At 45.9% G+C, this 23,878-nt stretch overlaps 2 non-coding genes and 1 pseudogene across 2 annotated transcripts; all 3 read right to left on the reverse strand.

Moving 5' to 3' along the window:
• Positions 1-1,406: 1,406 nt before the first annotated feature.
• Positions 1,407-1,581, reverse strand: LOC142653769 (U2 spliceosomal RNA; annotated as a pseudogene).
• An 11,942-nt stretch (positions 1,582-13,523) lies between these two features.
• Positions 13,524-13,711, reverse strand: LOC142653875 (U2 spliceosomal RNA). Its single transcript, XR_012848726.1, has one exon. It is a non-coding gene; the product is annotated as a U2 spliceosomal RNA (small nuclear RNA).
• Positions 13,712-20,288: 6,577 nt separating this feature from the next.
• Positions 20,289-20,481, reverse strand: LOC142654043 (U2 spliceosomal RNA). The gene has a single exon (XR_012848842.1). It is a non-coding gene; the product is annotated as a U2 spliceosomal RNA (small nuclear RNA).
• Between the last annotated feature and the right edge of the window lie 3,397 nt (positions 20,482-23,878).

Below are 23,878 nucleotides of genomic sequence, written 5' to 3' on the forward strand. Positions count from 1 at the left end.
ACTAAGCCTCTCTCCCAAATAGCAGCACGGGGGTGAAGTCCAGGCGAACCTGGACGATCCCCCGAGGCCGAGAGAGAGGGTACCTGAGCACCTTCTGACTAAAAACCTCCTGTATAAATACACTTGGTCTTAGCCAAAAGGCCGAGAAGCGATAACCCGAATGGGCCGGGCGTTGACCGAGCCAGCCTAATACTGCTGTTCACCACTTGCAGCGATTCAGCCTACTCCTAGGCAATTCCATGGGGCCCTGCAGGCTCACACACATTTACAGCTACTAAGCGGGAGGTGAATAAAGGCCGGAGAGGAAGCCAGACAGGATTTGCTTCTTTTGCTTGCACCACAATGCAGTGCTGAAAGAGGAGGAATCTACATAAAAACGCCTTCCTGGCAACGCCCAAATGCCCTCCTGCCATGCAGATAAACACTGGCAGCGGCAGCAAGTGCATGCCCACAGCCACCCCTTGTTCCTTCACACCTTGTATCAGCTTTAATTCAGTCCAGTCCAGTCCAGTGCTGCCTGCTGAGCAGCACTGACCAACACTGCCTGGGCCCAGGCTTTTATCTCTGAGGGAGGCCCCATTATGATGTCAGAAAGCTGGCTCTGGAATCCTGAGGGCTCCACTATGACACGTGCAAAGTTCCGTCTGAACTTTATATAAGACGGTGCGGCTCAGTCAGTCACTCAGTGTTGCCTGAGAGGGCAACACTGCAACAGCCGGCCGCCAGGCTGTCTTTTTTTGCACAGCTAGTTGCCTCCAGGAGGCCACAAGAGGGAGACAAGGGACTGCAAAATGGAAAATAGGCATCCACCAACTTTACAGACAACTTCTCCTTGCTCCTACAACCTCCATCCTTGCACAGTTTGTTATTCTTCCAGGTAACAAAGTAACAAATCCAAATTGCTGCTGTCTTTGTAGGCAAGCAAGGGTTTGTTGCAACTGCAATTCTTACTTCTTCTTGAAATGTAGGGACGACAGTACATTCCATCACATCCATCTAGTTTACACAGGTAGGTCCATTGTGGCGGGCGGGCGGGCGGGCGGCTTTAATGGCTGTTTGCTGTTCCCCTACTCCACTCCACTATTTGACTGTGGTGCTGCATCAATCAGTGGCTGGCTCAGGTGCAGCTCCTTAACCTACCTAGGAGGGAGGGCGGAGAGAAGACAAGGAAGGTGAATGAGCTGTTCCAATGTGAAATGCCAGAAACACAGAAACACAGACGACACAAAACAAGAGGTGGCAATCTATTCATTAATTGCATTTAATCAATGAGCTCATTATCACTCATGCATTGTCCAACAGGTGTTGAAATAATGGGATTAAAAGGGGAGATCCCTTCAGAAAGACAGAAACAATGGCAAAGAGAAAAAACACTTTTGGAATCTGCTTTTAGTCAACACATAAGGAAAGGGTGCACCGGTCCTGGAAATACTGCAATACCAGGTCAATGCGTGGAGTGGACAGAGCAAGCTCTATTTCCATCTCCCTGTTCTAAAAATCCATTTAATATATGGTCCCCAGATAGGGGACGTATCAGATATTAAACTGATAAGAACAGATTTTTTGATTGAAGAATGCTTTATTGACAATCAATCGTCATCATACAAACATTACTGCGACGCAGCGCAAGCCATGAAGCAGCAAATAATAAATAATAACAGTCGTCAAACATAACATGACAGTATAATACACAGTACAGGCTAGCCTATGCTATACATTACACCACATGCTACACTAACATTCTTGCATTCACTAAAGCCAAACAACAAAGCATTACAGACAAGTGATGGGATAGGGGAGTGGGTAGGAGGGGATAGGGAAGGGGGAAATCACAGGCCCGAAGCTTTATTGAAAGACAACACACAAGAAGGGAGAGTGGGGGGAAGGGGGGGTATCAGTCCTCTTCCTCATCGACGTCCGGGCTGTCCCAGGTGGAATAGTCTCTGAGCAGGCTGTGGATCAGCCTGCGGCAGTCCTGGACGGACACACTCTCTCTCCGCAAAATCAGACGGTTCCTGGCAAACCATATAGCGTCCTTAAAGCAGTTCATAAGGTGCCAGGCTTCCTGGATTGCTCCATCCGTGGTATTCCCAGGAAATAGTCCATAAAGTACCGAGCGGTACGACAGTCTGTTCCTGGGTACTGAGTCCTTGAGTTCATGTTCCAAGGCTTTCAACAGACCCTGTGCAAAGGGGCACTGCCAGAAAATGTGCAAAGATGTTTCCTCCGTGAAGGGGCACCTGGGGCAGTACCGGGTCTTGCACAGGTTGCGGGCATGCATGAATGACCTAAGAGGCAGTCCTCCCTGGATGGCCATCCATGAAATGTCCTTGTGTCCGTTGGTCAACCTGCCAGATGACACGTTAGTCCAAACAGTCTCCAACGTGTCGGCATGAAGCCCTGGAACAGACTCCAGTGAGTCCTTTGCTCTGATGTGCTTGTGGATCGTCTTAGGTTTCCACAAGTCGGGCTTAAGACCCTCCAGTTGATGCTCCCTCACAAACCGGACGACATCTCCGTAGAACCAGGGAGCGTGCCAGTTGTAAGGGAAGGAGCTGTCCCACTTGTCCCAGCCAAAACCTCGCCAGAGGGGAAGGAGGAAGTAGCGGGACATGGCCTTGCCCGCAGAGCCGTTTGCTGTCCTCAGAGTCCTACGAACACAGTCACATACAAAAGCGATCCGCAGCAGAGTGGGAATGTCGGGTATACCCTTCCCACCTTTGCGGGGCTCCTTGTACATAACAGTCCGCTTTACTCTGTCCATTTTCGAGCCCCAGATGAAGCGAAACACAGTCCTGGTAATGGCCCTCGAGACGGTGGCAAGAGGGGGCCATGCCTGTGCAGTATATTGTAGCACAGGCAAGACTTCGTTACGCAGGACCATTGCTTTGCCCTCAATAGTGAGTTGTCTGAGGCTCCACAGTCCGATTCTTTGGATGACTTTGGCCAAGCGTTCTTCCCACGACTTTAGGGCTGCACCTTCCTTACCGAACCAGACTCCCAGAATTTTGATGAAGTCCGGCTTGATAGTAAACGGGAAGGAGGCAGGAGAAGGCAGGTACCACTGTCCGAAGAGCATGGCTTCCGACTTCCCGCAGTTGACTTTTGCCCCTGAAGCGCGTCCGAACTCCTCGCAGGTCTGGACGAGTGCAGTCACCGAACTCTGGTCAGCGCAGAAGACGGTCACGTCGTCCATGTACAGCGAGCATTTGACCTCGAAGTGTCCTGGACCTGGTGCGGTGATCCCTCTGATCTCTCCATTCTGCCGGATAGCCTCTGCGAAGAGCTCTATAACACAAACAAAAAGGAGAGGTGAAAGAGGACAGCCTTGTCTAACCCCCGACGATACAGGAAAGGGGTCAGTCTTCCAGCCGTTCACCAGCACCGAGCTGTAAATGTCACAATACATCAGGTTAACATACAAACAGAACAACCTGCCAAGCCGCAGCCTACGCAGAGCCTTACCCATGAATTCGTGAGAGACCCGGTCAAAAGCCTTCTCCTGATCCAGACTGACCAGGGCCGCGTGTGTACGGCGGCTTTGCATGTAGTGCACCGTGTCCCTCACCAGGGCAAGACTGTCGGCCACCCTACGGCCAGGAATGCCGCAGGTTTGGTCCGATCCGATGATCTGTCCGATGACAACCTTCAGTCTGTTGGTCAATACTTTGGCGAGGATCTTGTAGTCCACGTTCAGGAGAGAGATGGGACGCCAGTTTTTCAGGTCACATCTCTCCCCCTTCCGCTTATACAAGATCGTGATCATGCCTTCTCTCAAGGACGGTGGCATTCTACCCTCCACCACCATCTCCTCATAGAGCTCCAGCAGGTCCGGGCAGATCAAGTCCCCCAGCGCTACATAGAGCTCTGCTGGGAGACCATCACTGCCCGGGGTCCTGCCGGGTCTGAAGGATTTAGCGGCAGAGAGCAGTTCCTCCACCGTCAGGGGTACATCCATAGCCTCCGTACCTGCAGGATCAAGATGATTAGTGATACCTGACAGGAATTTATCGGCGGCTTCGGGGTCAGTGGTTTTCCGGGAGTAGAGGCTTCGATAGTAGTCTGTGACGACTCCCATCACCTCCTTCTTCCCAGAATGCATGTTTCCGGTCTCATCTCGGAGTTCCTTCAGGGGCGTGTGGCCGGCATGGAGTTTCCTGAAAAAGAACGAGTTACATTTCTCACCCTTCTCCAGGTTCTCCACCTTGGAACGAAAGACAATTCGCTTGGATTCCTCCTCAAAGTGCCTTTTCAGGCCCTTTTTGGCTTCCTCCAGCTCCTTCCTGACGTCCCAGCCGCATTGAAGGAGGTCTTGCAGGGATCGCAGCTGACGCTGCATCTCTCTGAAGTCTCTCTTCCTCTCACACGCCTGTTGACGACTTTTTGCCTGAAAGAAACAACGAAATTCAACTTTAACATATTCCCACCAGTCACAGGTTTTGTCAAAGAAAACTTTATCATTCCTCCAAACAATATAGGCGTCTCTAAGTTCCGCCAGTACCTCCTCTCTTTCCAGCAGGGCACAATTCAGCTTCCAGGAGCCAGGGCCGGGAGGAAAACCGTGGCCGATGGCACCCTGGAAGAGAATGGCCCTGTGGTCAGAGAAGAAGCAGGGGACCATGGAGTGCCCATGCTGCTTGACTGCCCGGGAGGTGAACACAAAGTCAATCCGAGAACGAAGTGAGCCATCGGGTCGGCTCCATGAATAGTTCACAGAGCCGATCCCCATGGAGCCCACAACGTCCTGCAAGGATGCTTCGGTTACCATCTCGATAAGCAGTTTGGAACTGACATCCAGTTTGATTGAAGTGCCGGAACTTCGTCCATCCTCTTCGATGGGGCAGTTGAAGTCCCCGGCCATCACCACTGCCCTAGTGGTGGCGAGCTGGGTCCGCAGGGTCTGGAATAGTTCCAGGCGCTCAGCCTTCATAGGGGGAGCGTATACGTTGATGAGCCTAATCGGCTCTCCTGCCCAGGAACCGTCTACGACCAACAAGCGGCCGCAGGCGAGCTCCTGGACAGAGTCAACAGTAAATACGCTTCCCCTAATCAGGATGGCAACCCCTGCAGACTTACAGTCGCCCCCACCAGACCAGTAGGACGGGCCATGGGTCCACTGCCTGGCCAGATGATGGTATGACCTGGAAGAGGGGAGAGTACATTCCTGCAGCATAAATACATCACTCGACTGCTTGGAAAGAAAAGTTAGCACCATCTGACATCTAGTCCTATCTCTAACACTCCTCACATTGAGGCTAAAGATGTTAAGTTTAGCAGCCATGGGGGAGAATAAAGAAGGTTAGTGCAAACGATACACCTTAGTTACCAGTCCGGTCGGGCGGATCCTCCTCTCTGGAGTCTGGCGGATCCGGAAGATCCAGCAGGCCCTCTGACAAAAATTGTTCCAGGATTGAAGCCACCTGGATGTCTGTTGTGAAGTCGATGACCTCAGGTTCAGACACGAGTTCCTCCACCATCTGCTCCATTTCCTCCTGCTGCGCAAGGGAATCTTCGCAGATTTCCACGACTTGTCGCTTTGAGGACTCAGCCGCTGGGCTGTCCCTCACCTTTCTCTTCCTCTGGATGGCACCTGAGGAGACAAGAGGGGGAAAATCCTCCAGGGAGAGGACTCCAGCAGCTGGATAGGAAGATGTTAGTGCTGCTGGAGCTGGGGAGAAGGGAGGCTGGGTTGGGAGAGGTGCAGGTGACAGGACCACTGAGATGGGTGGGTAGGAGAAGGTGAGAGCCTCAGTGGGGGTGACAGGGGTTGGGGATGGGGGGGTGGGGAGGGCCGGGCGAGGGAGGGTGGGAAGGGTAGGGCGAGGGAGGGCCGGGAGAGGGGGGGGGAGGGACTGTCGTCTTCTTACCATCCTTCTTTTTCCCGGTCTTCTGTGCCGCTGGAGCTCTGGCTGGGGCGGGGTTCCCTCTGGCTGGAGCTTTCGCTGCTACAGTTGCCCAGGATCGATCCCTCTTCGGGCAGTCCTTGTAAGAGTGGGCTGCTTGTCCGCAGAGGTTGCACATTGTCCGTTTCGGGCAGTCTTTGGTCTCGTGTCCTGTTACCCGGCAGTTCTTGCAGGCGTCCTCCTTGCAGTCCTTCATCGAATGACCCTTCTTGCTGCATCTCCTGCAGATCTGCGGCATGTCCGGGTAGTAGATGAGGCCGTAGGAGTTGCCCAGCGAGAATGACTGGGGCAGGTGCTGGAGGCCGTCTTCCGCGCTTGAATCCTTGTTGAGTCGGACGATTACCGACCACTTGCCAGTCCAGAAGCCGAGTCCGTTCAGGATGTGGGTGGGTTCCCTCACCACTGTGCAGAACCGCTTCAGGAGCGTGGTGATGTCTTTGCCGGGGGTGTGTGGGTTCCGCATTGAGACCGTCACCCGCCTTTCCTCTCTTTGGACAGGGCAGTTGCCCACAAAGCGAGAGAAAGGGGATTCAGGCCTCGCCGCTTTCACCATCTCCCAGTACCTTCTGCAGATGTTGATCGAAGCGAAGGTCACGAAGAACATCCCGGTCATGAAGGCCTGGATGCTGATGGTCTCCGGCTTAGCGAAGCCCTGGTCCAGGAGCATCTTCTGGCAGAACACTTCTTCCGTCATGTCCGGCACTCTCCCGTCCACCTCCTTCAGCTTCAGGGCCACCGTCTGCTTCATCCAGGGCTCCAGGGTTGGAGCAGCCTGGTTCGGCTTCCTGGTGGCCTGTTGGCTTGAGGAGGCTTCAGGAGGAGATGTCCTGGCCTGGGTCGGCTCACCTGGTCCATCAGCCTTCTTCTTCTGGGTGGCAGGGTTGCTGGTTGAGGCCATGGCTTCTTCCAGCTGTTCCTGTCGCTTGGGGAGGATCTTCGATAGCTCTTTCCCGAAGGGGGCGGAGCTATGCAAATCAAAATGCAAACTGATAAGAACAGATTTTTTTTTTCAGTTGGCTACCCCCTCGCGGGGGTGTCAATGATTTATTAATAAAAATTCAATTTTACAATAGATAACACTACAATTACATCAAACATTTTCATATTGTTACAATAGTAAAAATCAAATTACATTAATATTTATAGGGGGACATGGTGGCAAATCTTTATTTATTGGAGTTCCAGTCAGTCACAAACCATTTATTTAGAAGGGTGGCATTTGCTTTCCTGTCAATTAAATAATATAAATACATCTCACTAAAACAAAGACCTAAAACATCATCCGTTGTTAAAACGTCGTGTTTAAAAAGAAGGATGTTCCTGGCCTTCCAAAGAGCTTCTTTAGCGCAATTCATCGTCTTCCATGCTATTGTCTTCTGATTCGCGGTCGGGCATCCAAATTGTCCATATAAAATATCATCGTAACATAAGTCCTTCAGGTCTGCCATCTTTTCCATAAGAGGGAATATCTTTTTCCAAAAATGTTGTGCAAAGTAACATGTCCAAAGTAAATGACGCACTGTCTCCTCAGCCTGGCAGCCTTCCCTCGGGCAGACGGCAGACCTCGCGAATCTTCTTCTGTATTGGAATGCCCGGCATGGAAGACATTGATGAATGCAGCTCCAGGCCAGGTCCTTCTGTGTGTTAAAGAGATAAAATATGTTAGACATTTTCCAGATAAAACCACTGCGTTTTTCGTTAAAATTGTCTATTCTGCTGACCGCATCCTCTCTTTTTAGGTCGATTAAAAGCTTCTTGCTATTTTTAAGATCATTAATACTCTTCCCTTTTAATTTAAATAAAGCAACTATTTTTTCTAAAATTACATATTGTGGGGGTAAATTAAAAGCATAAGGTGAGGTTAAAATAATCTGGAACCACCCACACCTTCGCATAAAAAACCCTGTATTATAACGTAAATAAAACGACCAATAGTGCTCTTTAAAAAGGGAATTAAAACAGAAGCTAAAAAATTTTAGTAAAAGAAACCTATTAAAATCTGGAAAGTCTTTGCCACCCTTTGGTTTGGACTTCATCACGATTCCTCTCTTTAATTTCTCCATTCTGGAACTCCAAAAGAAAGTAAAACAAGCTTTGGTTATTTTTCTCAGTAAAACCGTGGGAGGAGGGAAAACCATACTCAGATATAAAAGCAGGGGTAAAATGACCATTTTAATAATTAAAAATTTTCCCTCCATAGTAAGCTTCCTCATATTCCACATACATATCTTCTTGTTTACTTTCTGCGCCACCATGTCCCAACTGATAAAACCATTGTCGTACTCACTGAAGGAGACCCCTAAAATTTTAATATTATCCGACACAGGAACTGGTATGTCACTAAAAACCATGCTTCCTATGCTTAAAATACTACTCTTGCTAAAGTTTATCTTAAAACTGGAAGCACAGCAATAAAACTCTATCTGCTTGAGGGCTCTCTGAAGCGACCGGGTGTCCCTGCATAATACCGCTACATCATCCATGTACCCCACTGCTTTAGCCTCTATGCCGCCTCCCCCTGGTAGGGGGACTCCACGTATCAACTTGTCTCGGCGAATTGCGCATAATAGAGGCTCTAACGCACATATAAAAAGCAGTGGGGACAAGGGACACCCCTGCTTCACCCCAGAGTTTAAAAATATGTCCTGTGTCTTAAAACCATTTACTAAAATCTTACTTGTACAATTTTTATAAAAGGCTTTGATGGATAATAAAAATCCTTCAGGTATACCCATACGCTCTAAAACCTTAAACAAATAAAAGTGAGAGACACGGTCAAAAGCTTTTTCAAAGTCTATTGATAAAATTGCTAAATTATTCTTCCTAGACCTCGTGTCCTCAATCACATCTTTAATAAGGTTAAGATTGTCCCAGATGCTGCGGCCTGGCACCCCACATACTTGGTTGGAATGTATTATGTGGGGTATTATGGCTTTCATCCGGTTCGCACATAATTTAGCCATGATCTTGTAGTCGCTGTTTAGAAGGGTTATTGGTCTCCAGTTCTTTAAAACTGCGATGTCACCCGTCTTGTATAATAGGGAGACCTCACCCTTCTGCCAGGACTTAGGCAGCATCTTGGATTTAAAAACTTCTGCGTATAGTAAAAACAAATCTTCTTTTAAAAGATCATAAAATTTTACATAAAACTCACTGGGTATACCGTCCGGACCAGGAACTTTACCTGCTTTAAAACTTTTAACTGTTTCTAAAATCTCCTGCTCCGTCAGGTCCTGCAATAAAAAATTCTGGGAGACAGGGTCTAAAACAGTGGTAATCTCCTTCAGTGAGTCACGCATAAAATCACGATCCACAGTCTTAACATTAAAAAGGTCAGTATAAAACTCATGAACTTTACTTAAAAGACCCTGTACATCCGACACACCTTCAATATTTTTGATGACAGCCCTTTTATTGTTGATTTTTTTAAAAAAGTACCTGGAGCAGGTCTCGTTCTCCTCTATGTTTTGAATTTTTGAACGAAAGATTATTTCTTTACCTTTCTGCTCCAGGCACTGGGCTATCTCCTTTTTAAGGTCGGTGATGTCGGCTTCCACTTCTATTTCATTGTCTCGCATTTTGTACAGGGTCTGCAGACGGGTGTTTAGTGTATTAAAAACAGCATATTTTATTTTGGCTTTTACCACACTCTTTTTAATAAAAAAATCTTTTATTTTACTTTTCATCTTCTCCCACCATGCACTGATGGGAGCTCTGGTATCTCTCACCCGCCTGCTTTTCTTGTAAAATTCAATAAAATCGGTTAAAACCTGTGGATCATCTAAAAGGGAAACATTCATCTTCCAGGACTTCTTACAAATAAGATTATTAAGATCACGCTTCACATAAAAAGATAAAAGCCTATGATCTGAAAACACGTTGGTTAAAACTTCACATTTAAAAGGCAGTAAGTTCTCATTACAAAATATAAAATCTATCCTGGAGCTACAGGTGGCGTTGCTCCAGGTAACGCCGGCTTCCTCTGGACTGCTCCTGTTACATTCTTTGTAAACATCTTTTAAATTAAAATCGCTCACCATATTTTTGAGCAGTCCAGAGGTCTTATCGTAATTTCTGCTTGTAGCACTTGTAAGCCGGCGTTCCCCTCTCAGGATACAGTTAAAATCACCTGCGAGGATAAAAGGCTCAGTTGTGTTAATAAAAAGAGGTAAAACTTCTAGCATTTCTGCCCTCTCATTTTTATCAGGTGAGCCATAAAAATTTAAAAACTGCCATTTCACACCGTCAATAAAAGCCTTAACCAATAAAATACGTCCTGGTAAGATTTCTTGAATAAAATCAATTAAAACGTTTCCCTTAAATAGAATGGCGACCCCTGCTGATCTGGACTCGTTTGATCCAGACCAGACGGATGGACCATATTTCCAATCTTCTTTATATTTGGTGTACTTCATCGTATGGGGAATACCGCACTCCTGCAGGAAAAAAACAGAGGCTGCCAGGCAAGATAAAAAATTGAAGAGAGCAACCCTTCTTACTTTAGACTTGGCGCCCCTCACGTTGAGGGATATTCCCTTTAGTTCAGACATTGTGGAGTTTTGAATGCGTATTTGATTTTAAAATAATAAATAGTAGCGGTATTTTAAAATCACACATTTTCTCCACCAGCAATACCAAATATCTCACTTGGGCTCAGATACCCGCCCCCGTCCGAATCATTTGTCAGGAGGGAGAACGAAGGAGAGGAACTACCTTCGCTGAGGGTAACGCCAGCAACCAAACTTCTGCGTACGGGGAGCCCAAACTCATTCGGATCTCCCTGGGTCTCAAACGGTTGACCGTCTAGGTCGGGTGGGTCCCCTAGGGGGCTCGCACCTCCCCCCTGGGACCGTGCAGGCCCTTCTGGAGGGGGAGGTTGCGCACAAGGTGGGGTGTCAGTTTCCACGGGGGGAACAGTGCCCGCCCTCCTCACCAGTCGCGGCGAGGAGGGGGTTCTAGGAGGAGCCGCATCGTTTTTCACCGTTGTGTCCATCTGCTCCTCCCCTGTCTCCCCCCTACTGACTCTGGCTTGCCTCCCTTTTTTACGGGGACCCACCGGCACCTCGTCCTCTTCATCCGACGAGGATGCCAGAGACCCAGGGCTTGGAGCAGGCCCGGCACCCCCTGAGCAACCAGCCTTCTGGGATGCCTCAGTTTTTCCGGCCTGCTCCTTTTCCGCCTTCCGCTTAGTCTGCCGCTTTTCCTTCGCACTGGGCTCCCCTTTATCCTCCAAGGTTGCTGGCTGCGAGGTACCTGTTTTGGCTCCAGTCCCTCGCACCTTTGAAGCCCAGGTACCTCTCTCCTCTTTCGTGTGGCTGGTCTGTTCCTCTCCCTGGGGACGGGTTTGGTCCGCTGGTGGAGCACGTGGGGGCGCTCCGGGTTGCTCATCTTCTTCGCCTCGGTACCTATAGGGGCAAGAAAAATACAGATGACCAGTTTTCTGACAAAAGTTACATTTTTTTTCTCCTATGCATTCTCTTATTGTGTGTTCTTTGCTTCCGCAGTTTCTGCAGGTGACATCGCAGTTGTAACTGGTATGCCCATAGGTACCGCAGGCCCTGCAGAAGTTTGGCATCCCCGAGAAGTAGAGGTCGCCATTCACTGTTCCAATTTTAAAACGAGCCGGTGGGAGTCTCGTATTTTGGGTGGAGGGGTCCTTTATCAAAGTCACTAAGTACTTCCACTTGACGGTCCACACACCGCACTCGTTCATAACTCTCCCCATAAGCTTGATGTTCTTGAAGTAGGCAGCTAAGAATGCTGCCACTTCCTGGTCCTTCACATATGGGGAATACATCTTAATCACCACGAGTTTGGTTACCTCAAAAGCATGCTCTATTACCTGGACTCCCAAAGACGTGAGTTGAACTTTTTCCCTCTCAGCTTTGTCCATAGCATCACGGAGGATACCTTCTCCAACAAAAGTTACGTCAAAAACTCCACGCCTTGGGTAATCCTGGATCTCCAAAATTTCATGCTTGCAGACCGCCAGCAACTTCTCGAGGATTTCGTAGACGAGGAACTTGACACCTCGTGGACCGCCTCCACCCTCTGCCAAGATGACTCTAGCAGAGTTTCGCAGCCGGGCGTACACCGGCACCGCATCGGGTTCGCCTGCCATTAGCGTGGCCAGGTCAAACCGCGCAGCTTTCGCTGCGCCCCTTGACTAACGGAGACCAAGGGGCTGGGGGGATCGCAACTCGTTGCTCAGGACTAAGCCTCTCTCCCAAATAGCAGCACGGGGGTGAAGTCCAGGCGAACCTGGACGATCCCCCGAGGCCGAGAGAGAGGGTACCTGAGCACCTTCTGACTAAAAACCTCCTGTATAAATACACTTGATCTTAGCCAAAAGGCCGAGAAGCGATAACCCGAATGGGACGGGCGTTGCCCGAGCCTGTCCCATACTGCTGTTCACCCCTTGCAGCGATTCAGCCTACTCCTAGGCAATTCCATGGGGCCCTGCAGGCTCACACACATTTACAGCTACTAAGCGGGAGGTGAATAAAGGCCGGAGAGGAAGCTACACAGGATTTGCTTCTTTTGCTTGCACCACAATGCAGTGCTGAAAGAGGAGGAATCTACATAAAAACGCCTTCCTGGCAACGCCCAAATGCCCTGCTGCCATGCAGATAAACACTGGCAGCGGCAGCCAGTGCATGCCCACAGCCACCCCTTGTTCCTTCACACCTTGTATCAGCTGTAATCCAGTCGGGTGCTGCCTGCTGAGCAGCACTGACCAACACTGCCTGGGCCCAGGCTTTTATCTCTGAGGCCCCATTATGATGTCAGAAAGCTGGCTCTGGAATCCTGAGGGCTCCACTATGACACGTGCAAAGTTCCGTCTGAACTTTATATAAGACGGTGCGGCTCAGTCAGTCACTCAGTGTTGCCTGAGAGGGCAACACTGCAACAGCCGGCCGCCAGGCTGTCTTTTTTTGCACAGCTAGTTGCCTCCAGGAGGCCACAAGAGGGAGACAAGGGACTGCAAAATGGAAAATAAGCATCCACCAACTTTACAGACAACTTCTCCTTGCTCCTACAACCTACATCCTTGCACAGTTTGTTATTCTTCCAGGTAACAAAGTAACAAATCCAAATTGCTGCTGTCTTTGTAGGCAAGCAAGGCTTTGTTGCAACTGCAATTCTTACTTCTTCTTGAAATGTAGGGACGACAGTACATTCCATCACATCCATCTAGTGTACACAGGTAGGTCCATTGTGGCGGGCAGGGGAGCGGGCGGGCTGCTTTATTGGCTGTTTGCTGTTCCCCTACTCCACTCCACTATTTGACTGTGGTGCTGCATCAATCAGTGGCTGGCTCAGGTGCAGCTCTTTAACCTACCTAGGAGGGAGGGCGGAGAGAAGACAAGGAAGGTGAATGAGCTGTTCCAATGTGAAATGCCAGAAACACAGAAACACAGACGACACAAAACAAGAGGTGGCAATCTATTCATTAATTGCATTTAATCAATGAGCTCATTATCACACATGACTGTACAAATGCATTGTCCAACAGGTGTTGAAATAATGGGATTAAAAGGGGAGATCCCTTCAGAAAGACAGAAACAATGGCAAAGAGAAAAAACACTTTTGGAATCTGATTTTACTCAACACATAAGGAAAGGGTGCACCGGTCCTGGAAATACTGCAATACCAGGTCAATGCGTGGAGTGGACAGAGCAAGCTCTATTTCCATCTCCCTGTTCTAAAAATCCATTTAATATATGGTCCCCAGATAGGGGACGTATCAGATATTAAACTGATAAGAACAGATTTTTTTGAGTTGACTACCCCAACAAAGGAGGTAACCGTTTATTTAAAATTTTTTGACAAAAGGTTTACAATCTTTACATTTTTACAATAAGATCAATAAATACACAGAGTTTACAACAATGGTATGACAATAATAAATACAAGTTATCAGATAAAATCACATAACTTATAAAAGGGCACTTGGTGGCATCATATTATGGAACTCCATTCACTAAAAAACCATTTTCTACATAAAACAGGAGAGAGTTTTTTATCTAAAAGAAAATACTTGTGCATCTCGCTTAAACAAATGGCTAAAACATCATCCACAGTTAAAACGTCATGTTTAAATAAAAGAATGTTTCTGGCCGCCCACAGAGCTGCTTTGACGCAGTTAGTGATCTTCCATGCCATCATTTTACGGGTCTGTGTTGGGCATTCCAGACATCCATAAAAAACGCCATTGCTTGTAAATCTCTGTAGTCCTGTAATCTTCTGTGCCAAGGGGAGGATTCTTGACCACACCAATTGTGCGTAGTAGCACTGCCAGAAAAGGTGGTAGACTGTCTCATCATCTCTGCAACCTCCCCTTGGACACGCAGCCGAGTTGGTCAGTCCCCTTCGATGCTGGAATGCCCGGCATGGAAGACACTCGTGGGCACAACTCCAGGCCAGATCTTTCTGAGGATTAAAAAGATAATTAATATTTACCATTCTCCATATTTGTTTGCACTTTTGTTCACTAAAATTACTAATGGGGGCTACTAAAACATTTTCTTTTATCTTTTTTAAAACACTTTTACTATTTTGCACGTCTTCAATTCTCTTGCCTTTCAAGTTAAAAAGGTTCACAATTTTCTCTAAAATCTTGTACTGGTCAGGGAGGTTAAAAGCATACGGGGAGCTTAAAACCGTGGAGAACCATCCGTTCCTCCTCATAAAATAACCGGTGTTAAAACGGATAAAATATGACCAGTAGTGATCCTTAAAAGCAGCGTTAAGACATGCAGTAAAAAATTTGATTAAAAGAAAGGTCTTTATGTCAGGGAAATCCTTACCACCCATTAGTTTTGGCCTCATCACCTTCTCTCTCCTGAGTTTTTCCATTTTGGAGTTCCATAAAAATGTAAAACAAGCTTTATTTATTTTTTTTAATAAAATATCAGGGGGAGGGAAAACCATACTCAAATATAATAAAATCGGTAAAATCACCATTTTGGTAATTAAAACTTTTCCCTCCATAGTCAGCTTTCTCAAATTCCACATACAAATCTTTTTATTAACTTTTTGTGCCACCAAGTCCCAACTGTTAAAACCATTGTTTAACTCATTGAAGGAGACCCCTAAAATCTGCACAGTCTCTGACACAGGGACTGGAATGTCCTGTAAAATCATATTGCCAATGTTTAAAATGTTACTTTTATTAAAATTGACTTTAAAACCGGAGGAGCAACAAAACTTATAGATCTGTCTTAAAGTTGTTTGCAGTGATAGGGTGTCCCTACACAGTACCGCGACATCATCCATGTACCCCACTACCTTTGCCTCTAGTCCCCCCCCGCCCGGCAGGGGGACTCCACGTATCTGTTTGCTTTTCCTCAAGGTGCACAGTAGAGGCTCAATTGCACAAATAAAAAGTAGTGGGGACAAGGGACACCCCTGCTTCACTCCGGAATTTAAAAGGACATCCTGTGTTTTAAAACCTTTGACTAAAATCTTGCTAGTGCAGTTGTCATAAAAGGCCTTCAGAGACTGTATAAAACCTTCCGGTATACCCATTTTCTCTAAAACCTTAAAAAGATAAAAGTGTGACACTCTGTCAAAGGCTTTCTCGAAGTCGATTGTTAAAACTGCCATTTTGCCTTTCCTCTCCTTTGTGTCATTAATAACATCTTTTAAAAGGTTCAGGTTATCCCATATGCTCCTCCCGGGTATCCCACAGACCTGGTTGGAGTGAATTATTTTGTTTACGACTGCTTTTAATCTATTTGCACAAATTTTAGCCATTATCTTGTAGTCGCAATTTAGCAGTGTAATTGGTCTCCAGTTTTTAATGTCGGTTTTGTCCCCCTTTTTGTACAGCAGGGACACCTCACCTTTCTTCCAGGACCCCGGGAGGGCTTTTGTTCTAAAAACTTGTGTAAAAAGAGAGTGGAGATCCTCCTTTAAAATACCGTAAAATAGAACATAAAACTCTATGGGTATACCATCAGGACCAGGAACTTTACCTGTTTTAAAACTCTTGGTAGTTTCTAAAATTTCTTGTTCTGAAATCTCCTGTAATAAAAAGTTTTGGGAGACAGGATCTAAAACAGCATCAACCTCCTTCAATGAGTCATTCATAAAAGCATTGTCAATGTTTTTAACATTAAAAAGATCCGCATAAAACCCATGTACCTTTTTTAAAATATTTTGGGTATTTGTTTCACCTTCAATATTATCCAACAGGGTATGCTTATCATTGATTTTCTTAAAAAAATACCTGGAGCAGGTCTCGTTCTCCTCAAGATGTTTTACCTTACAGCGAAATATTATTTCCTTTCCCCTCTGCTCCAGGCACTGGGAGATCTCTTTTTTAATCTCAATGATCTCCTTGTCCACCAGCATACCCTGTTCTCTGAATTTATATTGGGTCTGCAGACGGGTATTTAAATTTGCATAAAATTTGCATTTCTCTTTTGCTTTTCTCATCCCAATCTTAATAAAAAAATCTCTTATTTTAACTTTCATTTTTTCCCACCAGGTGACGATGGGCATATTGGGATGTCTTACCCGTCTGCAGCCTTTGTAAAAGGTAATAAAATCAGCTAAAATTTGCGGATCTTCTAAAAGGGATACGTTTAATTTCCAGGCTTTTTTCGGAGTTCTTCTTTCGTTATCACATTTCACTTTAAAATACAATAACTTATGGTCAGAAAAGACGTTTGGGTTAATATCACATTTAAAAGGCAGTATTTGGTAAGAGCAGAAGATAAAATCAATCCTGGAGCTGCAGGTCACGTTGCTCCAGGTAACGCCGGCCTCTTCACATAAATCCCTGTTACATTTTTTAAAAACATCGGTGAGTTTAAAATCAGTAACAATATCTTTTAAAATTGACGAGGTCTTGTCGTAGTTCCTGCTTACTGAATTAGAGAACCGGCGTTCCCCCTTTAAAATACAATTAAAATCACCCGCTAAAACAAGTGGTTCTGAATCATTAATAAAAAGGGGTAAAATCTCTAGCATTCTAGCTCTTTCATTTCTCTCAGGAGAACCATAAAAGTTTAAAAACTGCCATTTAATACCGTCTATAAAAGCTTTGACCATTAAAATTCTGCCTGGTAAAATTTCATAAAAACTGTCAATTAAAACGTTCCCTTTAAATAAAATGGCGACACCTGCGGCTTTAGATTCGTTAGACCCGGACCACACCGAAGGTCCGAGTCTCCAATCTCTTTCATATTTTTTATAGTCCATGCGATGTGGGATGCAGCATTCCTGTAGGAAAAAAACTGACGCGGTAAGAATAGAGAGGTAATCAAACAGGGCAGCTCTTCTTGTCTTAGAATGCACGCTTCTTACATTTAAGGAAAGACCACATAACTCAGCCATGAGGAAAAGGGAGAGAGACAGTCTTTATAATCTTACCCGAGGTGGCCTCAGCAGTCCTCCGCGTCGCCAGAGACCCCACTTGCACTCTCATAGCCTTCAATTTTGGAGTCCACGGAAAATATGGAGAAGGTAGGAGAGGAACTCCCATCACTTAGCTGACCCCCCGCCATACCTGAGGCACTAATCATAAATGGATCCCATATGGACTCCACGGGCAACATTTCATCTGCTGGAGCTTTTTTGGCAGCGACCTCCCCTTCGATAGGGGCAGGAATTGCGCTCCCTGACGTCTCTGGGACCTCCGTCACCTCGGAGGCAGCTGTCCGTGTATCCCCCAACTGGCTAGAAGGGGGTGGACCTTTAGTTGTCACTTTCGGGGGCACGTCCAGTGGTTTCCCTGCCTTCGCCAATGCAGGTACTTCCATCGGCACCCCCGCTGCCACCTCCGAGTACGCCCTACGTCGCTTGTGTGTCGCTGCCGCTCCGCCCGGGTCCTCTGCCTCAGGTACAGGCTGACCCAGCATCTCTTGCGGACCAGTAGGATCAGCTTCATCCGAACTACCCGTCTCCCCAGTTTCCTGGGGGGGCTTTTTCGTCCGCTGATCACTGGATCGACGCTTGTTCCGTCTCTGCTCTTTTGGGTCACCTGTTTGGGGGGGTCTGCTAGAGGTATCCATCTCATCCTGGCCTTCTCCTTGGGGTTCCTCTCCTTCTGGGGGTACGATCTGGCCTGCTGGCTGCTCGGGACGCCTCGGCCGGACCTCGGGTTGTTCCGATCTGTGGGGACAAAATGCAAAAAGGTGACCAACTCGGCTGCAATATCGACACCTTTTCCCCAGAGGGCAAGTTTTGGCCTCGTGCTCAGAGCTGCCACAGTTCCTACAGGTGCTCTCGCAGGACTCATTGGTGTGACCGTACTTTTGGCATTTCCTACAGAATGGAGGCATCCCTGAAAAATAAAAGTCTCCTGCCATATCTCCTAATTTAAAACGTGCTGGCGGCAGCATTATCCCTCCTGTAAAATTGGCATCTCTGTAGCATGTCACTAGAAATCTCCATTTAGAGGTCCAGACCCCAACCTCATTCATGACTTTGCCAATACACTTTACCGTTTTAAAATAGGGGGATAAAAAGGACATCACATCTTTTACGTCAGCAAATGGGCAGTACATCTTAATAACAATCATTTTTGTGATGTCCAAAACATGCTCGTAAAAATCCACTCCGTCCAGTCTCGGGTCCTTTTTTACTGCATATGCCGCCAGCAGATCTTGGAATACTCCATTCTGTATAAATGTGATGTCATAGGTTCTTCTTCTTGGGTAGTCCTGCACTGCCAAAATCTCCCTCTTTTGGACATTGAAAATGCCAACAAGCACGGTCTCCACCACGAATTTCAAGCCGCAAGTCGTCGCCTTCTCCTCCGAAAGAATAACTCGCACGGTATTCTTAATCCGGGCATACGCCGGTATGTCACCTGGATTTTCATCCATAGTGAATCTTTTATTTTTTTGGAATAGTCACGCCACCCGTTGGTGACGTAACGTCTACGCAGCCTCCCCTTTTCGGCCGAAGCCTACACGGGGGTATGTGGATCGCAACCCGTTGCTCAGGACTAAGCCTCTCTCCCAAATAGCAGCACGGGGGTGAAGTCCAGGCGAACCTGGACGATCCCCCGAGGCCGAGAGAGAGGGTACCTGAGCACCTCCTAACCAAGACCAGGCAGCACTGACTACAAGTAATCAGAACTACACTTGATCTCAGCCAGAAGGCCGAGAAGCGATAACCCGAATGGGACGGGCGTTGCCCGAGCCTGTCCCATACTGCTGTTCACCCCTTGCAGCGATTCAGCCTACTCCTAGGCAATTCCATGGGGCCCTGCAGGCTCACACACATTTACAGCTACTAAGCGGGAGGTGAATAAAGGCCGGAGAGGAAGCTACACAGGATTTGCTTCTTTTGCTTGCACCACAATGCAGTGCTGAAAGAGGAGGAATCTACATAAAAACGCCTTCCTGGCAACGCCCAAATGCCCTGCTGCCATGCAGATAAACACTGGCAGCGGCAGCCAGTGCATGCCCACAGCCACCCCTTGTTCCTTCACACCTTGTATCAGCTGTAATCCAGTCGGGTGCTGCCTGCTGAGCAGCACTGACCAACACTGCCTGGGCCCAGGCTTTTATCTCTGAGGCCCCATTATGATGTCAGAAAGCTGGCTCTGGAATCCTGAGGGCTCCACTATGACACGTGCAAAGTTCCGTCTGAACTTTATATAAGACGGTGCGGCTCAGTCAGTCACTCAGTGTTGCCTGAGAGGGCAACACTGCAACAGCCGGCCGCCAGGCTGTCTTTTTTTGCACAGCTAGTTGCCTCCAGGAGGCCACAAGAGGGAGACAAGGGACTGCAAAATGGAAAATAAGCATCCACCAACTTTACAGACAACTTCTCCTTGCTCCTACAACCTCCATCCTTGCACAGTTTGTTATTCTTCCAGGTAACAAAGTAACAAATCCAAATTGCTGCTGTCTTTGTAGGCAAGCAAGGCTTTGTTGCAACTGCAATTCTTACTTCTTCTTGAAATGTAGGGACGACAGTACATTCCATCACATCCATCTAGTGTACACAGGTAGGTCCATTGTGGCGGGCAGGGGAGCGGGCGGGCTGCTTTATTGGCTGTTTGCTGTTCCCCTACTCCACTCCACTATTTGACTGTGGTGCTGCATCAATCAGTGGCTGGCTCAGGTGCAGCTCTTTAACCTACCTAGGAGGGAGGGCGGAGAGAAGACAAGGAAGGTGAATGAGCTGTTCCAATGTGAAATGCCAGAAACACAGAAACACAGACGACACAAAACAAGAGGTGGCAATCTATTCATTAATTGCATTTAATCAATGAGCTCATTATCACACATGACTGTACAAATGCATTGTCCAACAGGTGTTGAAATAATGGGATTAAAAGGGGAGATCCCTTCAGAAAGACAGAAACAATGGCAAAGAGAAAAAACACTTTTGGAATCTGATTTTACTCAACACATAAGGAAAGGGTGCACCGGTCCTGGAAATACTGCAATACCAGGTCAATGCGTGGAGTGGACAGAGCAAGCTCTATTTCCATCTCCCTGTTCTAAAAATCCATTTAATATATGGTCCCCAGATAGGGGACGTATCAGATATTAAACTGATAAGAACAGATTTTTTCAGTTGGCTACCCCCTCGCGGGGGTGTCAATGATTTATTAATAAAAATTCAATTTTACAATAAATAACACTACAATTACATCAAAATTTTCATATTGTTACAATAGTAAAAATCAAATTACATTAATATTTATAGGGGGACATGGTGGCAAATCTTTATTTATTGGAGTTCCAGTCAGTCACAAACCATTTATTTAGAAGGGTGGCATTTGCTTTCCTGTCAATTAAATAATATAAATACATCTCACTAAAACAAAGACCTAAACCATCATCCGTTGTTAAAACGTCGTGTTTAAAAAGAAGGATGTTCCTGGCCTTCCAAAGAGCTTCTTTAGCGCAATTCATCGTCTTCCATGCTATTGTCTTCTGATTCGCGGTCGGGCATCCAAATTGTCCATATAAAATATCATCGTAACATAAGTCCTTCAGGTCTGCCATCTTTTCCATAAGAGGGAATATCTTTTTCCAAAAATGTTGTGCAAAGTAACATGTCCAAAGTAAATGACGCACTGTCTCCTCAGCCTGGCAGCCTTCCCTCGGGCAGACGGCAGACCTCGCAAATCTTCTTCTGTATTGGAATGCCCGGCATGGAAGACATTGATGAATGCAGCTCCAGGCCAGGTCCTTCTGTGTGTTAAAGAGATAAAATATGTTAGACATTTTCCAGATAAAACCACTGCGTTTTTCGTTAAAATTGTCTATTCTGCTGACCGCATCCTCTCTTTTTAGGTCGATTAAAAGCTTCTTGCTATTTTTAAGATCATTAATACTCTTCCCTTTTAATTTAAATAAAGCAACTATTTTTTCTAAAATTACGTATTGTGGGGGTAAATTAAAAGCATAAGGTGAGGTTAAAATAATCTGGAACCACCCACACCTTCGCATAAAAAACCCTGTATTATAACGTAAATAAAACGACCAATAGTGCTCTTTAAAAAGGGAATTAAAACAGAAGCTAAAAAATTTTAGTAAAAGAAACCTATTAAAATCTGGAAAGTCTTTGCCACCCTTTGGTTTGGACTTCATCACGATTCCTCTCTTTAATTTCTCCATTCTGGAACTCCAAAAGAAAGTAAAACAAGCTTTGGTTATTTTTCTCAGTAAAACCGTGGGAGGAGGGAAAACCATACTCAGATATAAAAGCAGGGGTAAAATGACCATTTTAATAATTAAAATTTTTCCCTCCATAGTAAGCTTCCTCATATTCCACATACATATCTTCTTGTTTACTTTCTGCGCCACCATGTCCCAACTGATAAAACCATTGTCGTACTCACTGAAGGAGACTCCTAAAATTTTAATATTATCCGACACAGGAACTGGTATGTCACTAAAAACCATGCTTCCTATGCTTAAAATACTACTCTTGCTAAAGTTTATCTTAAAACTGGAAGCACAGCAATAAAACTCTATCTGCTTGAGGGCTCTCTGAAGCGACCGGGTGTCCCTGCATAAAACCGCTACATCATCCATGTACCCCACTGCTTTAGCCTCTATGCCGCCTCCCCCTGGTAGGGGGACTCCACGTATCAACTTGTCTCGGCGAATTGCGCATAATAGAGGCTCTAACGCACATATAAAAAGCAGTGGGGACAAGGGACACCCCTGCTTCACCCCAGAGTTTAAAAATACGTCCTGTGTCTTAAAACCATTTACTAAAATCTTACTTGTACAATTTTTATAAAAGGCTTTGATGGATAATAAAAATCCTTCAGGTATACCCATACGCTCTAAAACCTTAAACAAATAAAAGTGAGAGACACGGTCAAAAGCTTTTTCAAAGTCTATTGATAAAATTGCTAAATTATTCTTCCTAGACCTCGTGTCCTCAATCACATCTTTAATAAGGTTAAGATTGTCCCAGATGCTGCGGCCTGGCACCCCACATACTTGGTTGGAATGTATTATGTGGGGTATTATGGCTTTCATCCGGTTCGCACATAATTTAGCCATGATCTTGTAGTCGCTGTTTAGAAGGGTTATTGGTCTCCAGTTCTTTAAAACTGCGATGTCACCCGTCTTGTATAATAGGGAGACCTCACCCTTCTGCCAGGACTTAGGCAGCATCTTGGATTTAAAAACTTCTGCGTATAGTAAAAACAAATCTTCTTTTAAAAGATCATAAAATTTTACATAAAACTCACTGGGTATACCGTCCGGACCAGGAACTTTACCTGCTTTAAAACTTTTAACTGTTTCTAAAATCTCCTGCTCCGTCAGGTCCTGCAATAAAAAATTCTGGGAGACAGGGTCTAAAACAGTGGTAATCTCCTTCAGTGAGTCACGCATAAAATCACGATCCACAGTCTTAACATTAAAAAGGTCAGTATAAAACTCATGAACTTTACTTAAAAGACCCTGTACATCCGACACACCTTCAATGTTTTTGATGACAGCCCTTTTGTTGTTGATTTTTTAAAAAAAGTACCTGGAGCAGGTCTCGTTCTCCTCTATGTTTTGAATTTTTGAACGAAAGATTATTTCTTTACCTTTCTGCTCCAGGCACTGGGCTATCTCCTTTTTGAGGTCGGTGATGTCGGCTTCCACTTCTATTTCATTGTCTCGCATTTTGTACAGGGTCTGCAGACGGGTGTTTAGTGTATTAAAAACAGCATATTTTATTTTGGCTTTTGCCACACTCTTTTTAATAAAAAAATCTTTTATTTTACTTTTCATCTTCTCCCACCATGCACTGATGGGAGCTCTGGTATCTCTCACCCGCCTGCTTTTCTTGTAAAATTCAATAAAATCGGTTAAAACCTGTGGATCATCTAAAAGGGAAACATTCATCTTCCAGGACTTCTTACAAATAAGATTATTAAGATCACGCTTCACATAAAAAGATAAAAGCCTATGATCTGAAAACACGTTGGTTAAAACTTCACATTTAAAAGGCAGTAAGTTCTCATTACAAAATATAAAATCTATCCTGGAGCTACAGGTGGCGTTGCTCCAGGTAACGCCGGCTCTGCTCCTGTTACACTCTTTGTAAACATCTTTTAAATTAAAATCGTTCACCATATTTTTGAGCAGTCCAGAGGTCTTATCGTAATTTCTGCTTGTAGCACTTGTAAGCCGGCGTTCCCCTCTCAGGATACAGTTAAAATCACCTGCGAGGATAAAAGGCTCAGTTGTGTTAATAAAAAGAGGTAAAACTTCTACCATTTCTGCCCTCTCATTTTTATCAGGTGAGCCGTAAAAATTTAAAAACTGCCATTTCACACCGTCAATAAAAGCCTTAACCAATAAAATACGTCCTGGTAAGATTTCTTGAATAAAATCAATTAAAACGTTTCCCTTAAAAAGAATGGCGACCCCTGCTGATCTGGACTCGTTTGATCCAGACCAGACGGATGGACCATATTTCCAATCTTCTTTATATTTGGTGTACTTCATCGTATGGGGAATACCGCACTCCTGCAGGAAAAAAAC

Source organism: Rhinoderma darwinii, chromosome 5 (assembly GCF_050947455.1).
Source record: "Rhinoderma darwinii isolate aRhiDar2 chromosome 5, aRhiDar2.hap1, whole genome shotgun sequence".
In the NCBI taxonomy this organism is placed as follows: Eukaryota; Metazoa; Chordata; class Amphibia; order Anura; family Rhinodermatidae; genus Rhinoderma; species Rhinoderma darwinii.